The sequence below is a fragment of the Dermacentor andersoni genome, chromosome 5, assembly GCF_023375885.2.
Source record: "Dermacentor andersoni chromosome 5, qqDerAnde1_hic_scaffold, whole genome shotgun sequence".
Classification (NCBI taxonomy): Eukaryota; Metazoa; Arthropoda; class Arachnida; order Ixodida; family Ixodidae; genus Dermacentor; species Dermacentor andersoni.
This window is the reverse complement of record NC_092818.1, coordinates 150,072,781-150,099,256: the sequence shown is the minus strand read 5'-3', so window position 1 is coordinate 150,099,256 and position 26,476 is coordinate 150,072,781. Positions and strand designations below refer to the sequence as shown.

Sequence of the window (26,476 nt, the reverse complement as noted above, 5' to 3'; positions counted from 1 at the left end):
CGTCCGACACCTTGGCCTGCGGTGTTCCGTCTGCTGCTGCATAGGCGCGGCGTACCGCCACGAAGCATTTCGCCGCGGGCTCGCCACACGTGGTCCAATCGACGGCACAGGGCCACCGCTGAATCGACCAAGTCACGCGCACACGTGGTCCAATGGCGAATGAACCCGTCACCGCACGTCTTCATTTTTTTTCCCTTTCGCTGATCACAGAGCCCCTCTTTGCAAAGCTTTTATACAGTCGTCCTAGCTTATCGGCAGTGCCTCCGAGGCCAGCAAACGCCTTCGAGAGCAGTTGCTACTTGCTGAAAGGAAAAATGCACGAGACACACACTGACAGTGAAGAAAATTTATTTTACACCAAATGTAAGAAATATAATATGTTCACTTCCGGGCCCAAAAGAAAGCACATTTCTGCCCCAGTAAAACAATTGTCTGGATTTTAAAAAAGAGCACTGTACATTGTAAGCATGCCAGTTGCTAGTATTCTACATGTCCTAATACAATGAAATTAGTAAATGAAAGAAATGCTAAGAAATCTTATCTCGTTTCATACTGAACTGTAACTACAGAGCCATGTGTTTGAACTGTTACTTTGTACTGACGCTCCACACTTTTGCACAGACTATATATTGAGCTCGCTTGACTAAGAGTAAAACTTCATTTGGCCTAGTTGGCACATAATTCTGAACTTAAAACTTACAGCGCAAACACCTAAGACGAACCGCAAAAGGCAGATACGACACACGCTGGCACTAACTGACAACTTCTTTATTTCTTCGTCGTCGATGCATATATATGCCCTAGGCCACACAACTGCACAGGCGCACACATTACATTACAGAGATCTCCCAAATTATCACATATGCAAACGTAGGAACTCAAATTCAGATGGGTGCAGGGACAAAGCTATGTCAGTGATGCAATTATCATTTTGCCTTTTTATGTCGTAGGCCTCTAAGGCAAGCCGCGCAAGCTCATTCATGCTTTTGCCAAGAATCGACGTCCCATCAAGTCATGCCTCACAATTTTTGCAAGAGTTTATATGCGCAACAATGTGCACTCTTCTATCTACATTTTTGTTTACTTTTTGTGCATGTTCCCTGCGTGGTCCCTTAAACACATAAGGTCATCTATCAACTCAAGAAAATTGCTTGCAGGCATAGTGTTCCTAGCTATGCTCCCGCACCTGCGGAGAGGGCAGAGGAGGACACCGAATTCGGCATGATGCTTCATACGTGTTGTGCGCGGTCGGCGTGGTTTATACAATTCACTCTCATGTGCTAAGACATAGCTTGGCTAGATAGGGCATTGCATCAATGAGCGACTCAGGGAACATGCGCAACAAGTAAACAAAAATGTAGATAGAGGAGCGCACCTTGGTGCGCATATAAACTCTTGCAACAATTGTGAGGCACAACTTGATGGGACGTCGATTCTTGGCAAAAGCAAGAATGAGCATGTGCAGCTTGCCTTAGAGGCTTACCACAAGAAAGGCAGGGCGATAATTGCATTAGTAAGATATCTTTGTCCCTGCATCCATCTGAATTTGACTTCCTACGCTTGCGTATGTGATAATTTGGCAGATCTCTGTAATGTAATCTGAGTGCCTGCGCGGTAGTGTGGCCTAGGGTTTATATTGCATCGACGACGAAGAAATAAAGAAGTTAGCACCAGTGTGTGTCGTATCTTCCTTTTGTGGTTCGTCTTAGGTGTTTGTGCTGTAAGTTTAAGTTGCTTGACTAAGCCATTCCTAATTAACAGTGGCTGGTATAATGAGGCCGATCAGTGGTATTTTGCATGGACTAGCACACAAATATGATAAATGTCAAAGTACTAAATTAAGAAATTGGGACTCATCACACAAACAAGCTACATAATTTAGTGCTGGATTTCTGAGCAAGCTATTAAAAATTATTGTATTTTATGAACCAGAACCCACCTTCTGATTATGACACATGCAATAGCAAGTAACCCGAATTAATTTGGACAACCTGGGGTTCTTTAACATGCACCTGTCTAAGTACACAGGTGCTTTTGCATTTCGCTCCCACTGAAATGCGGTTTTGTTTAAGACTACATTTACGAAAGTTCCAAACACGATCCCCCCTATATTTTTACAGTGGGTGCTCTTTAAATGGAGCCTCAAGGTGCCAGGGAAATTGGTTCCATTTACCAGGCATTATATTTACTGAGAGACATTGCAGAGAGCCAACCAATTATCAGGATAGTGTCCTATTTAAGCGGCAGTTTCGAAGCGATTTTCGTTTATCGAGATTCCACTGTAGTCCATAATAGTGGATGAGTTGTGTTCTGCATGGACACATTAGCATGGCTACCATGTTTAGTTGAATATTGTGCAAGCAGCAACATTTCACTGTACCCAGTGCAATATATAAAGCCAGCAATGTAACATGTTGCAAATGCAGTCACGAACAAGTACCTTCCCTGATCATATCCAAAAGCAGCATCTTTATACGAAATTAGTCATGCTTTCTCCCGTTTAAGTGCCTTGTTTTCAGAAATCAAATCCTCCTTATCACATTGACCTCCAATTGTGTCATTCCCCGAGCTGAGGTCATTTGAGATTGCATTTAATTGCCCTTCAAATAGCATATTGGTCTTATTTAAAAAGCACATGGCATCACAGTGACCACCTAGACATAGAATTCGAGCTGCAACACAGTAGCAAACATTCTGAGGTAGAAGCCTAACTATTCTTTTGAATTTGGAGGCATGCTCAAAACACTGCTACGCAATTGCAGACAGGGCTGATAGTGTAGCAACCAGGACAGATTTAACGGACATAAAGGAGCAAAATTGTGTGAGCTTCGAATTATTATTCTCTCTGAGGAACCATGCTGTCCAATTATAAAACGGGGATCAAAATAAAGTAATTGGATAGCACATCTGCATTTCATTAAGTAAATAAAATACTGTTCCACGCAGCAGCTGCACTTTCTTTAAAAAATAAAGATATTAATGAGCTCAAAGGCTTTGTGCATGGCTGCATCCCCAAGTGCAAAAATTTGTTTGCAGAGTGAATGACAGAGTTGGTACGTTTCTTGAGAATTCAATAGGAAGAACCAAAAATTAAGCTAACAGACTGGTTATGACGACAAGTAAACATGAATTGATGTGGAGTGCCATTTCTTCATTTTGCACCAGGCTTGGGGCCAGCCAGACTTCTTCCTAAAATTGAGAAAATTTTTCTAATGAAATACATATTAAGAGTATTTCTTCATAATCTGAAAATTTAAAAACATGGTTATTTGGTTATTCATATTTAGTTGGGAACAGTGCGAAGGACACTGACGAAGTAAGGGCTTATGCAGTAATGCCACATAGTGCTGGCTGAGAACAGATTCAATTTTAGAACAGACAAACAGTTAAGTACTTTGGAATGCTTCCTAAAAGCCATAAAAAACCAAAGCAGGAAGCAGTTGTACAAAATAATGTATGTGCATGAAAAATGCATCTGATCATCGGTTCGCAGACATGTATGCCATTTGCTTGTCAGTTAACAAAACACGTGTTACACTGAAACATTTCTCCTACAATTTGGCAATTCTGTGGGCTTTCATTATTGCTCGGGTCAGTTGGTTTATGTTGTTACTGCTACTAGTGTACGGTGAAGTGTAATGTAGATGGGCAAGTACTACTGACAACTATGAACATTGGCAAATTTTGCTGCACCAGGATAACGCATGCATTGTCCCGCTGCAGCGAAACTTTCCAGTAAACATTCACAGTTGTCTGTAGCACTTTCCCATCTGTCTCGCCTCACACTGTTCCATCTATAGCGCTTCACCATACTGTAATATGCACCACCGACACAAAATTCTACCCTTCTGAAGTTCTTACTGCTACTTCGCACTCGTCACATTCAGGCCGCCAGGCGTACTGAGCCCAATGTAGTATAACTGCATAGACTGGCAGCTCCTGTCATGGACTTATTCTGGTGTAATGGCACCACAGAAGCAAACGAAGACAAAGACATGCAGGACACAAGTGCCTAACCTCAACTCTCGCTTTAATAAGAAAACAGACATCATATACATCACATAGTGACAGGAAGTGATGTCATTAATTCAAAAACAAATTCTTTGTGCAATGTAGCTGAGAATGACTGATGCATTTGTCCTTTTCGTGCTAATCTGCCAAAGCTTAATTATCTTATGTACATCTGCTCATAATTTTTGGCTACAAGTTTTGATGAACACAGGAACGAACCAATCTATTTTGCAGTGCATCACTATGTGCGAATGAGAGTTATTCCACACAAACTTCATTAGCCGCAATCTCAAATTAATACAATGTGTGTATGCAATGCAAGCATGACTGGATGGGAATGGCTGACTGTACATAACCTCCGTTGCACAGTGCACCGCCTGCAAATTGTGCTGCACGCAACAAATTAATTTGTTTTCCTGGCTTGTCTTTTTTTCTCATCAGAGCAAATCTCTCATCACATGTTTCATACAGAAAAAAAATTTTTGCCCGTAGAGACCAGCTACACAATTACCCATGAAAATTACAAATGCATACGAAACAACTGCAACCACTTTTTTACTTCATTTCATTCATTATATTCCATATTCATGCCTAATTTAGTTGCGCAAATCATTGTTTTCTCAGGCCCTTGTTAGGAGAGTTTTGTGCTCTAATAAAAGGCAGAAGCCAAAAAAAGGAAAAGGTTGGTTGTGGTTGAAGCACAATATGCATCTAGTGAGCTAGGCCGCAAGCGTTGTGTAGTCTGCTGCCATCATAAGGCCGTGCCTACATTGGACAGATGGGATGCTCTATTAATGCGAAATCAGGGAAATTGAGGGAGTATGAGTCATCCGTGTGAAACAATCCTCCATCACACAATGTTAAATACTGCAAAGAATGTGACTGCGGTCCTGTGTTCCACAAAACTTGCGTTGTAGCCAGGTATTACGACCTGACAACATGCAAGGTAATTGTGGCTTGCAACATTTAAAAAGTATGACGAATGTATCAGTGATCCATTAGTTGCACTGCATAAAGAATTTCTTTTAACAGATATCATCACATCATGTCTCCACCTGTTATTAAATATTGCCTGTTTCCTTATTTTAAAGCTTGAAGTGAGATCCGGTGCTTGTGTCATGTGCGTACATATCTTTGTTTACTTTTTGTGGTGTCATTACACCAGAATTTATATAACCAAATGGCCACACACTGCTTTTGTCACGTTATAGTGGTGCTTGCAAAGCCTCCCCAACAGCAGCCTATTTGGTCAAAACATGCTTTTGTACATATGCTCTTCCAAATAGAAAAGCTATCAAGAAGGTAACAAGAATCAAGAGCATTAAGTTAAATCCACTGCAATGCTTTACTTCTTTGCCTTTATTCCTTACACCTAAGTGGAAAAGAAAGAGTGTGAATGTTACAGAAATGCACTAAATAAGTTGTTGAAATTATGCAAAAATGTTAACGCAACTAAGCATAGATTTATGTGCAATAATAGACACCAGTCTCAATTTCTTTCCTTCTGACATAAACATAGTATATCTTATTCCTTTGGCATGAAGGAAAGCATATGTAGACCAGACAAGCTTATATTTGAATGAGAGCCTTCACGATTAAGCACCACTATAATGTGACCATAAGAGTACATACACTGTAAACAGTGCAGATGACAGCCCAAATTTCATAAGTGCAACATGTTAGCGAAAGCAGCAACCATTAACCCAGAAACTAATCAAATCCCACAAAATAACAACAAGAAAAAAAAATAGATTAATGTGTCAGCGCAGCACCTGTTCTCTGAAGTTACAGAAAAGTGGTATGCTTGTTAACAAACCTGAAACCACAGCACATTTGTATCTGACCACCCCCTGCCTCTTTATGTGCTTTCGTGCCTCTGACAAGGCATTACTGGATATTTATTTGCTTGTCTGTTGCAAAAACACATCAATTATTAGTCAGTGCACAGTGCACCATGCCATTTATCTATGTGGACTCACTTTGTGCCCTTAGCACTGCTCTCACCTATTCAGAACTAAGGATTGCAAAAAGACTTGTTCCACTTAAATCTACATGCCTTAATATGTGGGTTCTGCAGTTGAAATAGGGTAATTATAAGTAAAATGCATGACATGTTCTGATGAACTTTGTTTTCATAATCTAATTGTTTATTTGGGCACATAACCAGTCAGATCATTTGTACTAAAACAAGAAAACAAATTCAACACACTAGTTTATACTGGTTGGTGCTCTATTGACTTTAGTACACACATTGAACAAATGACAGGCAGTGAGAAATACCAACAACCACTAACTTCCACACGGCATTATTGGTCACATGTGCACGATATAGCTACAAAAACCCAAACGAAAATAGACAAAGAAAAAAGTACATTTTAACAGAAGAAGAACAAGACAAAAAAACTTCTTTTGGTAGCTAAGTCACAATCAAGGTGTAAATGACAGCTATAGTTTGGCAAGCACACATGTAGTTACTTTGCTCAGTTCCTCGATATCCCAATTTCTTGTTTGACAGCAACACCAACGGGACATCTACGCATATCTATTGCACATGCCATTTTTGCTTGCTCCAAAATCCTTTCGTGGTTATTTATTTAGTACCTGCTTCGCCTGTACTGGCATTGCAAGGGGGGTATACATTCTGTGTAATGTAACTTACATTCAAATCAAGCACACAAAGCAGGGAGGGAATTATCTTTGAAAACTATGCAAACAATTGCAGGCTGAAAAACCTTGCAGTCCCTTTGGTCCAAGGAAAAAACAATGTGAGGCATCACCTATAAGTAAAGGAAATTAATAAACCTTTTTAGTGTAATCTCTTTCTTGTGAGGTATGATGATAGCCTGATATGAATTTCTCTATCTCTACATGTTTGGAACAGTATATGCTTGAAATAATCTTAACTGAAGAGATTTCCCAGTCATTTAAATCCTGCCATTGCAGCTTACCCTTACTCTCAGTAATACAAAGCCTTTTAGTATGACTTCCTATTACAAATCTATATGCCATATTTTGAACATTTTCAAGCAGACCAGCTGACTCAATATTATGGGGATTCTAGCAAACATGTACTTATTTGATTAGTGAATGCACATAAGCAAAATACCGCTGTTCTTTGAGGTTTTCGGGAAGCCAACAAAATGTGTATGGGTGGACACACGACAGCTACTACACCGATAAGCATCGTGGCCAACCAAAATTAAGTTTATTCCTACATGGGTGGGCGCGGCAGAGTGTGAGCAGACAATGGTCGGCTTTTTCTGGAGTCATATACAAAGGAACCCCAACATAACGAATGCACTAAAATCAGCAATTTGGTTTGTTGTACTCAGATTCGACCGTTTAGTCAAATAAGTACATTTGCAAATGGATTGTTTTCCCACGGAAAGGGCCGCAGTCAGAAAACACAAATCTGAATGAGAAAAAAATTTTGAATTTGAGAGTCAGCGACCAAAGATACGGTTTCACGGTGTGTTAACGATACCTTCACATAGGTAGCATGAAGCAAACCCAGCCTTGCTTTCGCATCCACCCTGTCCTCTTTGATACTGCCACACACAGTGGAACGACACCATCATGAAAAGTGCTGGCAGTGGAGGTGAATGCTTTGTCTGTATCAAACTTCAGTGCATCTCTGAAACTACAGATTATGCAACCCCGTGTACTAAACACGGGGGAAGACTGTGCACATAATACCACGCCATATCAGCACGTCTAGTCTTTCCACACGCAGCAGATCACCTCTAGAACAGGGTGTGCAGGCTGCAGATGTGCTCAGCTGCGCTCACGGCCATGGCGCTAGAAAAGAAGACGCACGGACTGGGCCCTTCTGAGGGCCCCCTTAAAAGCTCAGTTTGTCATTTTTTGTTTCTGTAATAGGCTAGTGATAAAAGTGAATTTGCTTCATGCCTATTAAGAAATGTTGTACACATGGTAGAAAAATTATGAAAGTAGAACATTTTATTACTTTTCACCCCTCTCAGTTGGAATATCGTACAAATGCATAAGCAGCCATTTTTGCCTTGTTTCATCTAAGATGTTTTTTTCATGCTGAAAGAAAGGCATGCGTTTAAAAAATAAGCTTGGTTGCAACATGTAAAGGAATTATGTAATGTCACAAGGGTTCCTGAAATCAAAATATATTTGTGATTTCTTTGCGACTGGAACACTCAAAAGGAAAACGACCTTTTAAACAGACTAAAACAAAGCCACAGCACATGCACCCATACTAAGCCAGGGACTGTATCAAGCTGATATGAGAAGACTTTCAAGAAAGAATCTTTCCCGGTTTGGGAAAATTCTTAAAACAATGGTTAATACCTGGCCCCACGCCTTAAATCTAGAAGGAATAAAGTTCTTAAGCTACTCTGTGTTCTTTCTTGAACCCAACAAATGTGCCTAGAAAAATGGGTCAAGTCTACATCTTGCCGCATCTGTGGCAAGGTGTGAACAAAAAACTCGCTTTAGCTGGCTGCAGTGCTCCCTGCGATGAATATTCAGGCAGAAAATTGTTACCCCAGTGTGACTGTGCACCCAAGAAAACAAAATGTGGTAGACTACATCAATGCAAACGGAAAAATCTTTAGTCCATGCTTGCTGGCAACCTGTGTCTGTATTGGCCTCTAGGAGAATTGTGGCCCCCACGTGCTGGAATATTTCCGTGGCATAGAAAACATTGTGTGATACCAGCTATCAAGTGCTACCATGAAGTAGCTACCGGCTATCAAGCTATCAAAAGAGCTATAGGCAATTTTGCTGCAATAACAGTACTGTTTTTATAGCATTCGTTGTGGGGAGTGCGGCTTGCCCCTTTTGCCGGAGTTCTTGCTGAATGACGATTTATTATCAGTTTGTTATATGTGGAACTTGAACAGCTTATATTTTTGTCTCCTCAATCCACACTTCTGCTGCACTTTTGCCAGCATCTCTACACAGGGTGTCTTGACTGAGGTCATACCAAGTAAGCACGCTACAAGCCTTGTGTGCATCGTTTTCATGACTCTTTCGATGACCAAATTTCATTTTCAGTGACTTTATCAACTAAGTATCTAGTGGCAGCTTGAACATGGGTACTCATGAGAACTCGCACCAGGCTTGGTCAAATACGTCCAGCACTGCAGCACTGAGTAGTGAACCATGCTGTAAGAATTGGCAACTAAATTGCCACCTTGTGATTGAAACTTTTCATCCTTACAATCAAGGCTTCAATTGCCCAGCCAGCGAGCTGCAGCAAAGGTGTGAACTATAGTCATCTGATGTCACATTCTATGTCATAGCGATAGCAGGTGATCCCTCCAGTGGTGGCCCTCAAGGCCAACAGGCATCCCTTTCTATGCACGTGCTTGTGTAGGACTGGGGAGATGGTGCCAGTTTGTTATTCAGCATTAACACTGTTCACGCTGTATCAGGAACACATTTTCTTACTCAGTGCAATAGCCCTTGAACCTACATAATTGCCAATGAGTCCTTTGTCGACCAGCCTTTCCTTTGCCATGTCATTTCCTTCTGCCTTGATGTCACAGCAACTTCAGCTATATGAAGCAATGATGGTGTTTGAGTACCCACACAGCCTTGCAGCTTTCCAACCTGAACATTGCTTCATTAAAAGCTGACATGATTTGGTCTCAGCAGACAGATCAGAGTTTAAAAGAAGCCTTAAACTTCTTTCAAAGTCATTCTAACCTTGTCAATAATCCCGTGCCTTTTGATGTGTTATTCAGCATTGTCCAAAGCAAGTCGGCTCTTAAAAATCAAAATAACAACTTTGTGAGGCCACCTACTAGGCTACCACTGTCTCTTCAGCCAGCCTGAAGTGTCTTGCAGCCATCAAAGCTGGAGTGCAAAAAAAACGACAAAGAAAAGTGTGGCAGACAAAATGCTCATGGAAATCCATATGTTTATGGACTGTTACACTGACTGAAAAAGATGGTGGCTTCCCAATACAGTCTTGATGTACGTAGCTGTTTCAGTCACGAATAAACAGCCAGTTGCGCAGTCCTGCACAAGCACAGTGTACAGATGCCCATGGATTAAAATTTGTTGTGTGTGCATGTGGTACAGTGTACCACATTTCATGTTCCTGAGGCTGCAGTACACTGGGAAGACTGGTTGCAACTTCAATAGTAGGCCCTTAGAGTATTGCAGCCCTTTGTTCATATTTTGCTGCAGATTGTATCAAATGCGAATGCAAATTGTTTTGCAGGACACGTCAGTTCAGTTCAAGCAATTAGACAGAGTAACCCAAGAAATAGTTTAAGCCTCGAAAAGGTCTTAATACAGTCCCTAGTTTAGTACAGGTTTTCGCCTGATGTTTTGGCTTCTTCTACGGTATAATGCTGTTGCTTGCTAGGTACTGGTGGTGTGATGTGCACACTCTTGTGTTGCTATAACGACAACTTGTAAAAAAGATTTTCCTTCCTAACAAACATTTGGATACAGTGCCTGTGAGCTCATCTTTTAACCTGTTTTTCATTTGATCTGTGCATTTACATTGAACGTAAACTAGAAAATATCAGTACTGAGAATCACAAAAGAACACACCTGTGTAACGATTCTGCCTAGATCGTGGGAGTGGTCCAGCCACAGGATGCAACGCAGGTAGAAAGGCCTCCTGAGTTAAAGCAAAATAACAATCGTTGTAAGATGCGAATAAAAAATTTTATTCTGTGAGGCTTTCGGCATGTATACTAATTACCACATTTGTATGTAAAATAGTTTTGCATAATAGCTGAGCAAGGTTAACGTCTCGCCCTGTGACTGTCAGCCAATGCTACTCATGGCAATGGTGGCAAATATGGCACATCCTTTCAAATGGAACTTTTGTGGGTTACATGAATTTAAAAGAACTTAGGTTTACATAATACATAACACCTGTGGTTAGAAGGATGTCTTGCATGCAGCACCAATGCCACAAGTGGCACTGCTTAACACTTCCAGGGCCAGACTTAGTACATAAACAATACAAATGTGCAACAATGTGAACAGGTGGTTAGCTGCTGCTATAACTCAAAGATTGCATGCATCATGTAGATGTGAATGCAGCTCCCATCAGGAGCGAGTTGCCCTTTAGTGCACTTCACTTCTCTTCCTCTTTTGTCTTCATTGCATGTTGGTGCCATATGGTAATAATGAACAAAAATTAAGCACTTCAGTTCCCATTCTTGTTTTACTACATGCTGTAAAGTCATCTAAGTGCGCTTAATACTCTTAAGAATGTACTTTAGCCATTTTGTCAATATTTTTCGCTTGGCTTCACTACTCCTTAATGTAGTGCAAATTCTAGACAATGCTTACAAAAAAACCTACTCCACACAATAACACCTCCAATTAACAGTACACAGTCTATGGCTTCGAGATGTGTACATACATACTTTATACATGGTTACAATGAAAATATAAGTGGCTGTTCTAATACGCACACTCAGCATACTGCATAACAGTCACCTGGTTCCAAAATGGCTTTTTGTTATCACACATAGGACGGCCACAACTATAAATTTAATTCTGGCAGTAACTTAAACCACGGCCAAAACCTTCATAGTGCAATCAATCAAAATTTTCGAATTTAGAGCAGTTAGACATAAGCAGGGCAAGTAGTTTTAAAGTGTTAAATAATGAACTGTTATGGAATATGGCGGTAGAAGGCCATGCGCCTGAAACATAGGTACTGTTTATCATATAAGCACATTCTTATATTTTTGCTTAGTTTCCTAGGGATTGCATCAAACAGTTTGCTTGTGTAAATTTTGCTACATGGCTGTATCGTATTAGCCCTTATCTTTTCACATTTGGCTTACTGCAGCTTTATGCACATGCATAAAGCTACTACTGCTACCACTTTCTACACTACTACCTACTACCTACACTACTACCTTCAGCTGAAGGTCAAGCACTATGCTGTCCAACATACATGCATTTAACAACACCGAACAGTAGACAGAGAATGAGCAACTCTTTTAAAAAGTGCAGTTCTTTGGAGACACATTGATATATATCTGGAAAACAGAGATTTTTGCTAAAATTATAACTTAATATAATTGGTACTGAGCATAATGCATCTTGCAATAAACTTGCATTTACCGCACACCATTATACACACTGCGACCTCTGCAGCTTTTCCACAATCTGGCACGATGTGCTCAAGCTGCCTGTAAACCCTGGAAGGGGTCTATGATAGTTTAAGAAGCTTAGCAAACATGAGAAAGACCTAAAATGAAGGTCAGAGAAGCAAAGCAAATTTTTAACCATTCCTCTCTATGTTGCTATGAATGTCAAGGTTCCAGCAAATGATGTGTTTGAACTGGGTTTTTAATCGTGCAATACTAGAGAGCACATTTTTGCAATAATAATGTGACAGAGAAGAATGACAGAAACTAACTTAATGAATATTTTTCTAAACTTGCATGAGGTTTTCATCATTATGCTGATGCACACACCTGCATACCTCTACTGTGAAGTCTTGCTTCAGTTTATTTTATTGTCACATAGTAATTTACACCATACACTTGTCCTGAAATACATCACGTTGGGCTCCTTCAGTATTTTTTGCTTACTGGAAACACACGTGCCTATACAGGGCAAGCACTCAATACATGCAAGACTGCCACGGGAATGGCCACTCGAGGTCGACTGTTAGTACAGTGCAAAAGACGAGGACTGAAGGAAGAACACAACACAGGCGCTGTCACACAGAAACATACTCAAGGCACTTTGCGAGATTCTCAGGCTTCTTTCATGCTCTAAAAACACATTATGTAGCACATATTGAGCCACAGATAGCTGTACTGGGAAATTTTCACGTTGCTCTACAATTTTATAATTGAGACTTTTTATCTAATTACATTTGAGAAGTTGATTAATTGATTAAGACTAATTAGGTAATTAGGCAAAATGCAGCAAATCCAAGTATTTCCAAGAGACAGGAAACAACATTACATAGGTTCTGTGCAGCTAGATGGCATATTCATATTTTTAAAAGTTTGCTAGAGTTACGTGGGATAACCTGCATACCTCCTATGGAACAGGTGTCACACCAATCACTCTAAGTAATGCCGCTAAACTAGCCATTGCGCTCAAAACATACAGGGTAAAAAAGCAAACTCTAGGTAAGAGCATACCAAGGCCTCTATTGCTGAAAAGGGAAACTGATGGGAGGCGCCCGATCTCCGGCCATGAAGCTGCTTCATCCTCACAGTTGGCAATGAAACGACCGCAGCCGCAGTCCTGAAATAAAAATGAAAAATTTGACACTACAGTGATCACACAGAACACAAAAAAGCTGGTCACAAGTTTATCTTGGAGAACATCTGCTGCTACATTAGGTTTTGTATATTCGTCAGCTTATTGTTAAACTAAGCTTGCCAATATTTCATATCTTAATGGCTTTGCTCTTTACAAACCAATACCTTTGCCCAACTCATGCACATATGCACTACTTAAGCTATGAGATGTTTACTGATCCCTTACAATGAATGGCTTCTAAGACAAATTATTTCACACAAAAGGATGCATAACTTATGAGTGTTACTGACATTGAATACCAAGGTAGTACCTTTTTTTATAGACAATCGCGGACTTGAAGCACATTTTTCTCACAGATACAGGTTACAGGTTGATCGGTCTGCCCTTTTTTTTTTTCACCAGCAACAGAAATTTTGTTATTAATACTCGTGCAATATAGGATGACGCTGTGATGTGTGATATGATCCTGAGTTGAAAAGCGCAACTTCTTTGTGTTAATTTGGCACCTAGAATTCAATACTAAATATCTGTACCCAATAGGCAATGGCACAGCAGCAAAGTAATTAAACATTAAACAAGTTCAGGTATCCAGAGCACAGCGCCAGCTGTTGAATAACAACATTGCACAAGCATCGACTATATAGATATAACGTAGTAAGTGCACCGCAGGCGTAGTGGCGGCCTCAGAAAAGAACACAGGCATGGAGCGACGCGCCCGTATGACCTATCACCGGCAATGCTATCGCGTAAATTGATATATCTCGTCACGGCACGGGCACCGTTTTCTGCCGGCCGAGGTGCCGGCGCCACTGGTACTCACCTGCTCCGGCCGCCGAGGTTCAAGTGACGGCGTATCCAGTAATCTGAACCCAAGCAGGACACATGTTACCGCCAAGCAGTACGCTAACAATAAAGAGGTTCTTATACTCTGACCGGCAGCTCATGCGGCGTTGACCCGTAGTGCCGTTGGAAGCTCACCACACGCTTTTAATACCACAAACGCGCCGCCGACATTTCACGCCCGTAGATCAAAGTCGACGGGCGCAGGCTCTACATGCTACGTGCCGCAGTCGCGCACTGTCTGCACAATCAACGACGTGGGCGCGAAGAGACACAGACGATAGAAAGGAGCGTACTGGCAAATCTGCACAATGCGCGCTAAGTGGGCGACCTACTGCACACAATCGCACGAGCTAGGGGATTGGCGCCACGTACGCGCCAGCTAGCAGATACCGCGCACAAAGAAGCGCCGCCGGTTCTCGCTCAAATGATCGCTGTACAAACACTCACACACGCGCACCGCAGTAAGCCCTTAACGAGCCGCCACATTTTCAGGCCGCGGTTAGGCGGCGAAGCTTAGCTCACCTCGCACTGCACGTAACTATTATGGTAGTGGCTTGCGCTTCGGGGATCATGTCGAATGCTCACATCCGCCCAATTAAAGACGCGGCAAAGTCCCTCATTATATAAAATCCTCATTTTTAAGTACACTCGCTTGACTCTGAGCACTCAAGTCGCCTCGATTACGACAAAGCTCGAAGAAACACAGTGATCGTGCAAAATGGTTCTGGACGGTCAACTGTCGCGCCATGTTGTATCGAGACCTTCAACAAGTCATATCAGCGCGTCTCCTCACTTAGAACACATGCACACTCATAGAACATGTAATAATCGTTCAAAGTCACTTACCGTGGAGTCTTGGGGGTTCAAAGCAGTGAGAAACATCAACCACGGTAGAAGAATGTGCCGTCGCTGGTCGAATTGCCGTCGCTGAAAGCTGCTTCAACGCGCGCGCGCGCGCTCCGAAGGCTGGTGTTCCTCCGCGCGTAGTTCCGACTTCGGCGTCCTCTGCAGCACCAAGGCGCGGCTACTCCGAACAGAAAAACAGCGCCGACACACATTGCGCGGGATATTTCGAATCTGACTGCAGAAATAATCCTACTGAAATTGTCGCTGCGGCTGACTGCCTTGTTGGTCATGGCTGAGTTATTCTTTTCTCTGTTTGGCTCGTCTCAATTTCCCCTACGCCACCGTTATTCCTTGAAAACCCCCATTTTACAACCGCAATGCCCCTTCAAATGGGGTCGGGGGTATAATAATGGTTCTAGCTTATTTTACTTCTTCTCGTGGGCGTACTCATTTTAAGCTAGGGGGGAAAAATGGCATATCAACTGTTAAAACGCCCATATGGGCTCATTTGTGTTTACAGTGTATGCCGCTATAAAAAGGGGAAATCGACGAAGAATAACGTGCCTGTAAGGAACAAGTTCGCACCTTTAGATACCCCCTGTAAATTTCATATGCAATCTAAATAGATAACAATTTAAACTGCAATGTGCATATTCAAACCTCAAACGCAGCTGGAAAAGGGGTTTGTGCTTGAGTTTCCACGTAACAGAATTATGTTTTCTTGTATATTCAAGTTACAGTCAGACGCTATCATGTCTGTAAGTGTGTGTAAGTCGTACATTATAATTCTTCTGACGCATTTTACTTTGAGAAATTGAGTTAGCGCAGTAACGCCTATGCTCCACGCGGAAGCCTGCGTGCTTGGGGATGCGTAGTTAACGATGATTTTCGCGATTGCTGACGCCGGGGCCAACGCCAACACCGACGGCGGATTTTCTACGATACGGGGTGCTTAACACTATCGCGTTAAAATAACCGCGCACATCATTGTGTGCCAACAACAAAAATGACCGCGCACGCCGTTATACATAAAACAACAAAGCTCAAAATGACACTTCATTCGGCATTCAGTAATTTGTTACGGCAGAAGTAGAGTGAGGGCCCAGTACCTGGAGAATATATTGAGGTTCTATATCACGGCCTGTTTTACAGACGCCGCCATGTATGGGAGGAAGAACAAGGGCGCAGTGGCAGTGGTATGCAACTGCCGAGGCCATGTTACCTCCGGTGCATCAACCCACCCCTGCCCGAGCACGGGAGCTGAAAAGTTGGCCATCGCGTTAGCCATCCCAGAAGGCCAACACGCAAAGAAACCACTGACAATCCGCACGGATTCCCAGCAGGCCTGATGCAACTTCCTACAAGGAAGAATCGGAAGACCCGCTGCACAAGTCCAAGCTAAAATACTCAAGGAGGACCCTGAGGATATCACCACTCAAATCATCATCTAGATAATGGGCCACACTGGCATTAGGCGTAACCTGCACGCCGATGTAGGAGCTCGAGCATTCGTGCATAATCGAGCACTCATCACGCCGACTGCACAAGACTCGGACCATGCCGACCTCGAGTATTCAGCCATCGTGAACTACCACAGATTGATTCGCTTGCGGTACCCACCACCCCATCGAATTCTAAAGACAGAGGATGCCGCTACCTGGCGTAGCCTCCAGAGAGGCACTTACGAGAACCTACACATATGACATCGCATACACCCCACAGCCTACAGGGACGAATGCCCATGGGACGGGGCCCCACCAACCCTATATCACATTACGTGGGTGTATACGCTACACCACTTAAAGCACCACGACACGAGCACCACGAGAGAGCAGTGGGAGGCACTGCTGTCTAGCCCGGCCCTCAACGATCAGCTCAAGCTGATCCAGAGACCTGAGTAGATGGCAAGAGCCAGCGAAGCGCTGGACTAGGGGCTCCGACGACTAGCGATTATACTAATTATTCTTTCAATGAAGTTTATCCTATCGTGTTCAGTGATTGATGTTTCGCGGAAAAAATGAGCTATGAGAGATATCCGTTTTACAATTAATTTCTCTTATTTTCCATGGTTGATCAAACCTTCGCGATACGAAATGAGAGGGCAAAAGCTGTCTTTGTCTACTGTAACTATGCCGCAATAAATATTTGTAAGCCTCACTAATCTTTCTCTAGAAGAATCGCATGTTTTGATCTACGCCTGCTCAATAATTCCCGGCCATCATAGCCCATCCTTAAGTATAGTAACACTAGAAGTAATATTTTGATTGTTATAAACGAATCGAGATGCCAGTTTTTGTACGAGTTCAAGCATATTAGAAAGGATTTTAGCTTGCGGGTCCCAGACCGCACAGGCATGCGGTCTGGGACATGAAGTGCTGTCCGGAATTTACTTTTGACGAAATTCAGCATTTTGCACACTCTCGCTCTTAGATATTCGACTTGCTTAGTCCAAGTACGGATGAAAAATAAACGTCAAGATATTTATACTCATTGACTCACGCTAGCTATACATTATGTAATGTGTAATCAAACAGGTATAGATTCCGTTTACGTGTGAAGATGAACTGACACTTAACTAGGGTTCAGAGAAATTCACGACCTAACACACCAGCACTGTATACGGTCCAAATTGCGTCGTACTCGTGATCAGCAGAAGCCCTAGTGCAGTGCCAAATCACACAATCATTCGCATACAGACGTATTTTGCAAGACACATCCTCAGCAATATCATAGTTGTGCACAATAAACAGCAAGGGCACCAGAACGCACCCCTGCAGGACTCCCGAAGTAACCCGGACGTAATCAGATTGTGAGCCATTAATTACAACACGTCGCATGCAATGCTCTAATTAACACTGAATCCAATCACTTTATAAAGCAGAGAGACCAAGGAACGATAATTTATGCAAGATCGAAACATTGGGAACAGAATCGAAGAAGTCGAAGAATATGCAATCATTCTGTACATCAAGGTCAACTAAAAGAAAAAAGATCGATGCCTCTTTCGAAGAACCGCGGTGAACAACAATGTGCAGACTTAAGTCCAATGCTGGGATTTCCTAAAAAAAAAAATTTGTTTTCTAGATGTTTTATTACTGCGCTGTACACTTGGCGAATATTTGTATTTTTGCTTTCAGTGCAGTTTGAATTTGACTCTTCTGTGCTCAAATTATCTGCTGTGTAATTTGGTTGCGTTTACGTAAGTCACGCTAGACTTGAGCAGTTGCGCAGCCGGAATTGTTTAGACAAAAAAAGAATAGGTTTTAGTCAGATGTTAATAGCGCTTGCTCATATACTACCTGTTGAGATATGGACGATATTAAGGGGTTACGACTATTGGACATATAACTTCTATAGATCATATTTTAATGTAGATCAAGAAGTTCGGCGTGACGGTCAAAGAGCAAGGCAAACCACATCTGTGCAGTCTTTTTGTAGACAACAAACATATCCACGACTGAACATAATTGTACGAAAAGTGTTCGCACAAGAACACTGCCACTCCAATTTCATAGTGCCTTTTTCATCGAATCTGTAGTTATCATGCTGTCTTAAAGTTTATTGATCATTGTTACCACTTTTATAAGAACTGCTTTCGTAACATCTTCAAGCCGATCGCGGCCAAACCCTCGTTGGCTGCTGCTATGAGCTCTCCAGTTTGTAGTCGACTGTTCTATAGCTCGTACACTTAACTAGGGCTAGACAGGTACCCTCACACTTCGTTTGAATAAGGTACAATGAGGAGCCGTTGGGTCTTCGTGGTTGTCACCCGTCAATGTCAACTGTCATACGTGTAAGTGTGTGCGGGGAAATAAAAAAAATATTTTGGCGTATTTCACGGCCACAGTGTCACCTTCGACGTGTCCCTTGTTTACCTTCTAGAGCTCTTCCAGCTATTTGTTACCTGATGGGGCCAGTTGAGATTGAATTTAACGTGCACAATGTCGTAAATTAACTTCCAGCAGGTCGCATTCTTTCGCTTGAATTCAATTCCATGCTGCGAAAAATTCTGTATTTGCTTTGTTGTCTTTCTTTTTTCACGGAAATATTACATTCTATATAAAATTGTTTATTTGAAACACGCAAATAATTTCGATAACTTCAAGTTAGAAACAGTTTGTTTTCAAGACAGGGACTATTCATGATTTATGTATGCTTAGGGGTTGCAGCGGTAAGTTTACAGAAAAGGTTGAAGGAGCCTCATAACTGCCGAAATTGGAAAGCACGGGTGTGCACAAAACACGTACAAGGCTGACGCCGACGTAGTTATTCTCTTAATTCCTAGATGCTCATTAAATGATAATAATTGCCGGATTTCTGGGTGCCGTATATCACCTAAGTTCAGAGACACGCACACGCCACGTATGAAGGAGACATAGGAGAGATGAAGCCGGGAAGGAAGCCGGAAGCCGGAAGCCGGAAGGCTGGCTGCGTGCCGCAGATCAACTATAGGCTTTCCGTATTGGCCACAGACCACCACTATATATATATATATATATATATATATATAGTCATCCCTAGAGACGTGCAGCCAATAAATTCACAGAAATTACAGCAGCCCCTGGAGAAAGAAGAATGCAAAGAAGGCGTGAGCGTGCTTCGATAAGCGCATATAGTATTAATCACAAACACGAGGAGTGAAGGATGAGAAATGTGAGCGTCGATAACGGACATTGGTGTGCCTTTCCCCTAAAATATGGCGTTCCCTCATCTACACGTTCCCCTTCCGCTTTTCTTCCCATCAGGTTTTTCTCCACGTCGTCTACCTGCCAGTATAGAATTATTCATGTAGCGAGTGCTTTGTAGACTTCGATGCACAAGCCATTGTGAACAGACCCTTAGCCGAGACTTCTCACAGATACGAACGCTGCAGCACTGAGGCGGTAGTGAGGCTTTATTGCGGATGCCTAGCCCGTAAGCGACTTTACAATTGCTGGTAAGTACAGTGGGGCGTGCCACTAGTGGAGGCACCGGACATTTGTGCGCATACACGAGTAAGAGCGGGCGCGAGAGCGACAATGTGGGCGCTTTTGCACCTTGAATATATGACTCTGTCTGGGCACCACGGAGAAGTTTCTAAGCGCGTGCTGCATGCGTTTGTCCCTAGACATGCCGGCATTGCGGAGTGGGGTAGAGTTTGCTTACGCTCGGACGCTGGCTGCCGGCACGGTGAAATAGGGGAAGCAGCGGGCACTGACGCCCTATTTTGCGACCGCTGTGTCGGACAGACTGTCTCGCACCTGCGGCGCTCGTGCTAAGTCAGTCGTGCCGGATCATAGTTTTCTCGCGCCTTACGGCGATGTAACTTGAAAATAACATCACAGATGTTTCCGTGGGAGCAGTAGAGACCGTAGTAGAGGCCGGGCCGCATATATTGAAAATCTAGAAGGCAGAGGACCTTAGCAACCGCGGTTGAAAGCAAGTGGCTGAAAGGCCGTCGGTGACGCTGGACGCCCTTGCAACCGCTATAAGAATACGTCGTGCTGTCCTAACACCTATTGCGCTAAGCTAACCTAACCTACCGCCAACCTAACTAAACGTGGACGAGACGCAAAGACAATAATCGTCAAGACGTAACCGCTGTGAGAATACGCTGCGCCAACCTAACGCCTTTTCGCTAACCCAACCTAACGTAAGCTAACCCAGATCTAACGTAGACCTAAGGTAACTTAACCTTACGTGGGCGAGACGCAAAGCCAATAATCCTCATGGCGTAGCATCAAGGAGTGGTATTCAACCGCGGTTGCTAAGGCGCTCTGCGTTTATTTCGTTCAAATGGGAACATTCAAAAATGCTCCTAAAAAGTTGCGGACAGCAACATAAGAAAAGCCTTGCAAGAGCGAAGATACTGCAGCGGAAGAGCAGGCCCGGCCTCTACTCCGGCCCCCGTTGCTCTCTCGGAAGGTAGAGCGCCGTGAGGGGCAAGAAAGTCAATCCTGCCTGACTGACTCAGCACCAGTGCCTCAGGCGCGAGAAAGCCTGTCTGCCGAAGCTTCAGACACAGCGATCACCAAATGGGGCGTCCATGCCCACTGCCTCACCGCGTGGGCAGCCAGCGTCGGAGCCCAAACAAACTCGACCTCACCCCTCATTGTCAGCACGCCTAGAGAACAAATGCATACAACACGAGCAAAGCAACTTCTCCACCGTAGTGCCTAGGCAAAGTGAAATATTCAAGGAGCAAAAGAACCCAGATTTTCTCTCTCGCATCCCCTCGTACTCGCGCCTGCGCAAGAACGTCGGTTACCTCCGTAACTGCTACGGCCGGCTGGACTTGCTAGCAATTGTAGAAATGCAGCTCGGAACACCATTGCAAGTCCGGTTCACAAAAAAAAAGCTATAAACAAAAACAACATATTGCCTTACTAGCATTACCTATTTGTGCGCTATTTGAATACCTGACTAACCGTAGCGGCCGCCTCGTTGTGTGTGGAATGATCCCGAACCATGCGCTTTAGAAGTGCGAATTCCTTCTGGAGTCTCGGGAAGTCCTTCGATGAGGCTTCCTGGGAACCACGGCAATGAGGGCACTTTAGGACAGTCGCGCGGCAGGTGTCTTCTGCATGGAATTCAGCGCACCGCGGGCACACATCATTGCTCACCCAGACACTTTTTACATGACCAGTCTTGAAGCACTTGTGACATTGCAGGGGCTTCGCTATGTAAGGTCGAACTGCAATGGCGGACATGGCTAACTTTGACGTGAGAGGGAAGGCAGTCTCCTTCAAACACACGCCTCACGCAACGTGTGTTTCAGAGTCCGGTGAGATGCATGATGACCGGGCCTTCTATTGTTGGCGTTAATAATATTGGCAAGTCGTCGGCCGGCAAGGATACGTCGACGTCATAAATGACGTCAACAGTGCTGTCACAGCCTGTAGGGAACATTGATCGCACTTTTACTTTGTCGGTTTCCGTGACATTGCGAAGACATTGTAGTGCGCTACGATGTAAAACATCTACAGCCAGGACATTCTTACGTGAGTTTGTTCTCACGTCTTTAATCTCGTTCGGTGCGATTCCCTCGAGTAACAGAGAAAGAACCTGCCTGTTCAGGAGCCGCAGATTGGTCATAGGGTGCACGCGCAAAAAGAGAACAGTGTGCGGCCAGCGCCACCGAAGAGTGCAACGAAACGCCGCAACAAGCAGCATACCGTCTTCCGCCAAAGCGGCTGCTACAAAAACGTGGTGCGCCACCATGAAAGATAGTGCGACAACGAAGAAAGTATCAAGGCTCGATCATCCTGCAGAGTGGCCCGCACTTCCAAGTGCACAACCTGCCACGAAGACACCTAGGATACCGCCGCCATCGACACTCGCACAAACCGCTGAAGCAACGACATCTGATGAACGCCAGGTTATAATGTTGCAATCCCTGATTAATGCTATGCGTGTTCTACTCAGCAACATGAAAACTCCCTCGGCGAAGAGTGTGCTGTATGTGCTGGACGCCCTGGGTACACTGCTTGCGGCTCTAGGGTAAAGCAATGGCCCGTCAGGTACCGTCGTTTTGAGAGGAGGTCCACAATGCATCTGTCTTTCAATGGAACGCAAAAGGACTTAAATCGCGTATGTCCGACTTTCGACAGTTTATATTCGGGAATTAGTTTCTCATTATTGCCATTTGTGAGCCAAACCTGTCATCTCCCATCAAACTGTTAAGGTATCAGTGAATTATGTCCTACACCCACGGGCAATGCAGCAAGATTACTGTTTTTATACGCCGTGACTTCACGTATGTTCATCACCCCGTGTCACCTGACAATGAAAACCAGTACGTGTGTTTGACTGTGAAGAGCAGCAGGGTCACTTTCTCAATTGTGGGAGCCTACTTATCACCATCAAGTCGTCTAAACTGCGAGCGCTTACGGGAAATTTTGACGACTCCACCGCCGTGGGTGATCACTGGAGATTTCAATGCCCAGCCCAATCTCTGGGGAAGCGACAAGATTAACTGAAGGGGCAGAACATTGGTGTCCATTGCCTTTGAACAAGAACTTCGTTTGTTAAATTATGGGAGCCCCATCTATCTGTGAGGAACAACGTATAGTAGCTGCTTCAACCTTAGCTTTGTTTCGCGTTTCTTTAGCAAAAGGTTTCAAAGGTCCTCGGACTTGGAAACGCGGGAAATGACCACATTCCAATTTATCTCACGATTGAGGGGCTGACTAGCTCCAAGCTCTCCGGAACCGTCCAATGCGCCGACTTACCGAAATTTAAATTAATCGTGGAAGACTGCTGTCGGGACGACATACCATCCAGCCTAGGGGACGAAATAAAAGGTGCCTTACAGGTTACCACACATTCGATTTTGAAAAACTCCGCACGCACCGAATTCTACATGAAGTTAGAGAAATTTCGCGCAGTTCAGTGCCGTGCAATCGAAGATATAGGCGCACAAAGTCCTTCGATGATTTGAGATTGGCCAGACGCACACATAAGAAAATGCAATGTCGTATCAAGAAGCTGGCTTCACAACAACGGACGTCTTTCTGCGAGTATTTGGATCCCCGAAAGCTTTTCTCTCTTATATGGACAACTGTTCGTGGCCTCCGTACAACCTCTGGGCAGTGCCACCCATTTAATCCCTTGGCTCTTTACCAGCAGTGCAAATAGATTGGAGTCGCAGAATCCTTGTGTAGGAGGACTGCTGGTGAAACAAGTTCCCCCGGAACGCAGGCTCACGACCACTTACCATTCTCCCATGATATCGGTATGGAGGGCCCTTTTTCTCTGGATGAACTACAGGCGCTTGCTTTATGCAGGCGTTCCTCAGCGCCAGGACAAGATGACATTACGTACCACGCTCTGTGTAACCTTGGTGACCGAGCTCGAAAGGTACTCCTGCTCCTGCACAACGACTCGTGGCAAACTGGCACTGTTCTTCAAAAATGAAAGTCGCCAGATTGCGCTTCTCAAAGCTGGCAAGTCGCCTTTGGACATTACGTCATACCGTCCGATCACGATTGCTAGTTGTGTAGGCAAAATAATGGAATGGATGGTTCTAACGCGCCTGGAGTGGTTTCTTGGAACACTATGAAATTTATATAGACACGTTGACAGGATTCACAAGCGGCCGTTCATCTATAGACAACGTTGTCGACTTCGTGACGTACGGCAAATTCCAGAACGCCTGTAAACGCTTGTCTGCTGCCTTGTTTCTAGACGTTAAAGGGGCTTACCATAGTGTCACCCATCAAGCCATCCTTAAAGTGCTAGAAGCAATAGGACTTGGTGGAAAGATATATGCCCGGGTTCGTAGCTACCTTCAGATGCGATCATTTTACAGGCTGTCCGGGGACCGCCCGACACCATAGTACTACAGTAGCTGCGGCGTCCCTCAGGGCGGAGTACTAAGCCCAACGCTTTTTAATCTAGCCCGTATTGAACTACTCGAGGACCTCTCAAGCACTGTTCGACTCTCTATCTACGCCGACATCTCTATCTGGACGTCGGGGGTGACAGGGTACCAGCTTCGCGGTTGGCTTCAGAAGGCTGCCTGATCGACATCATGCTACCTTCGTAAACAAGTTCTGGAGATGACCTGGGAAAAGTGTGCAGTGGTGGCGCTTACCCGGAAGTGAATGTCTGCGTACGCTATATCAATCAACGGACAAGTGATATCGTGCAGAAGTCACAGGTTCTTGGGTGTTGTGATCACCACAGACTTGTACTGGACGGGGTACACACCTGCCGCCAGGTTGGTGCCTCCTCCATGGTGTTTGTGCCGTCCTGCAGTACACCACAGAATTCCAGGACTTCAGAAAAAGTCAGATCTACTACCGTTCGTACTAAAACAATTGAGCTTACTCCTGTTGCACGAGAAATACAGTAGCCACATACACATCTATACTGACGGACCGACCACATCGAGCAGTTCTAAGGGTGCTGTGTTTATACCGCGACAAGAGGGGTAACACTGCGATTCAAGACGTCACAGGTCACGACGTCCACGGCTGCAGAACTCACGGCTCTGCGCAGTGCACCCTAATTTATTGACAAAGAAAGTCCTCGTACATAGGCCGTGTTTTCCGACTCGAGACCGGCTTTACACACAAAAAATTACGGGGTTTTGTGTGCCAAAACCACTTTCTGATTAAGAGGCACACCGTAGCAGAGGACTCCGGAAATTTGGACCACCTGGGGTTCTTTAACGTGCACCTAAATCGAAGTACACGGGTGTTTTCGCATTTCGCCCCCATCGAAATGCCGCCGCCGTGGCCGGGATTCGATCCCGCGACCTCGTGCTCAGCAGCCTAACACCATAGCCACTGAGCAACCATGGCGGGTGGCTTTACACAGCATGCATTCAATTCTCATACGCGGAACTCATGAACAGCTAACATACGAAATCGTCAAACTTCATCCCGACGTCAATCAGAAAGGGCATGAAATTATTTTCCAGTGGCTACCTGGCCATTGCAGGATCAGTGGAAATGATCAAGCAGACAAAGCTGCCTGAGAGTCACATCAAGGAAGACACATCTTTCCCATTCCTCTTTCCAGGGCAGACGCTGCAAGGCAGCTTCGTCACCTGTCACACAAGCTATCTTTAACAATGTGGAACAGCCCAAATATAAGGCACACCAGGTTGTATGAACTGAACCCTTCGCTACAGCTCCGACCTCCACCGGGGCTTCACCAATGTGAGACATCGCTTCAATACCGGCTGTGGTTGGAAGTGGCTTACGAAGGCGTACACTACTTTGATTGGAAAGACCGACAGTGCTGCATGCGACGTCTGCGGCATGGAAGAGAACATCGAACATTTATTTTGCCATTGTGATCGATTTCAGTCGGAAAGACAAACATTATCTATCGCATTGCGACAACTGGATGATCGGCCATTGTCTGTGCAGGTGCTACTTGAAGACCGCCCCCATCGCTCATCGGCTCACAAAGCCATGAAGGCTTTTTTGTCTTTCTTGAAGGCAACTAGCCTATGTAAACGTCTTTAACTCGCTCAGGCCCTCCGCGTGCGTGCGCGAGCTCCCGGAGCTCCCCCTCCCCTCCCTCTTCATATCTTATCTTTACATTCCCTTTTTCCCATCCCCCAGAGTAGAGTAACCAACCAGACGCATTTCTGGTTAACATCACTGCCTTCTCTCTTTATTTCCTCCTCCTCCAAAATACCTGAGCCTATGTAACTATTCAAAGTCGCACGTATAATTTGCCGTAGGCCATAATAGTCCCGTATGGAGATGGATTGGATTACGACAAGTAGGCAAACGACAGTGCACGTCTCAACAGGCAGGGCAAGCACCTTGTCGTATAGGCCTTTACTTTTTTTACGGAAACGTAACCAATGGAGAATCCGGCACCGACCGAGCAATATCTGAGAAAGCAGAGGGCAAGTAAGGTTGCGAGCTTGTCTGCCAGTGTAACCAGGCGGCCTCAACCGTCGTTCTGGTGTCGGCGTTAAGATTTATTTCGCTGAGGCAGCGTTATTTTACGCGTTCTCACTGTTGCATCATTCTGTTTTATGTGCACAACGTCTGGAAACCAAATAATGCTGGAAGTTAAAATTTAGCGGCTA

General features: G+C 44.2%; 1 long non-coding RNA gene across 1 annotated transcript; it reads right to left on the bottom strand.

The window, feature by feature from the left end:
- Positions 1–331: 331 nt before the first annotated feature.
- On the bottom strand, positions 332–15,450 carry LOC129385108 (uncharacterized). The gene is made up of 4 exons (XR_008612665.2): positions 14,941–15,450; positions 13,128–13,233; positions 10,552–10,621; positions 332–3,189 (listed from the first exon to the last, which is right to left on the bottom strand). It is a non-coding gene; the product is annotated as an uncharacterized lncRNA (long non-coding RNA).
- Between the last annotated feature and the right edge of the window lie 11,026 nt (positions 15,451–26,476).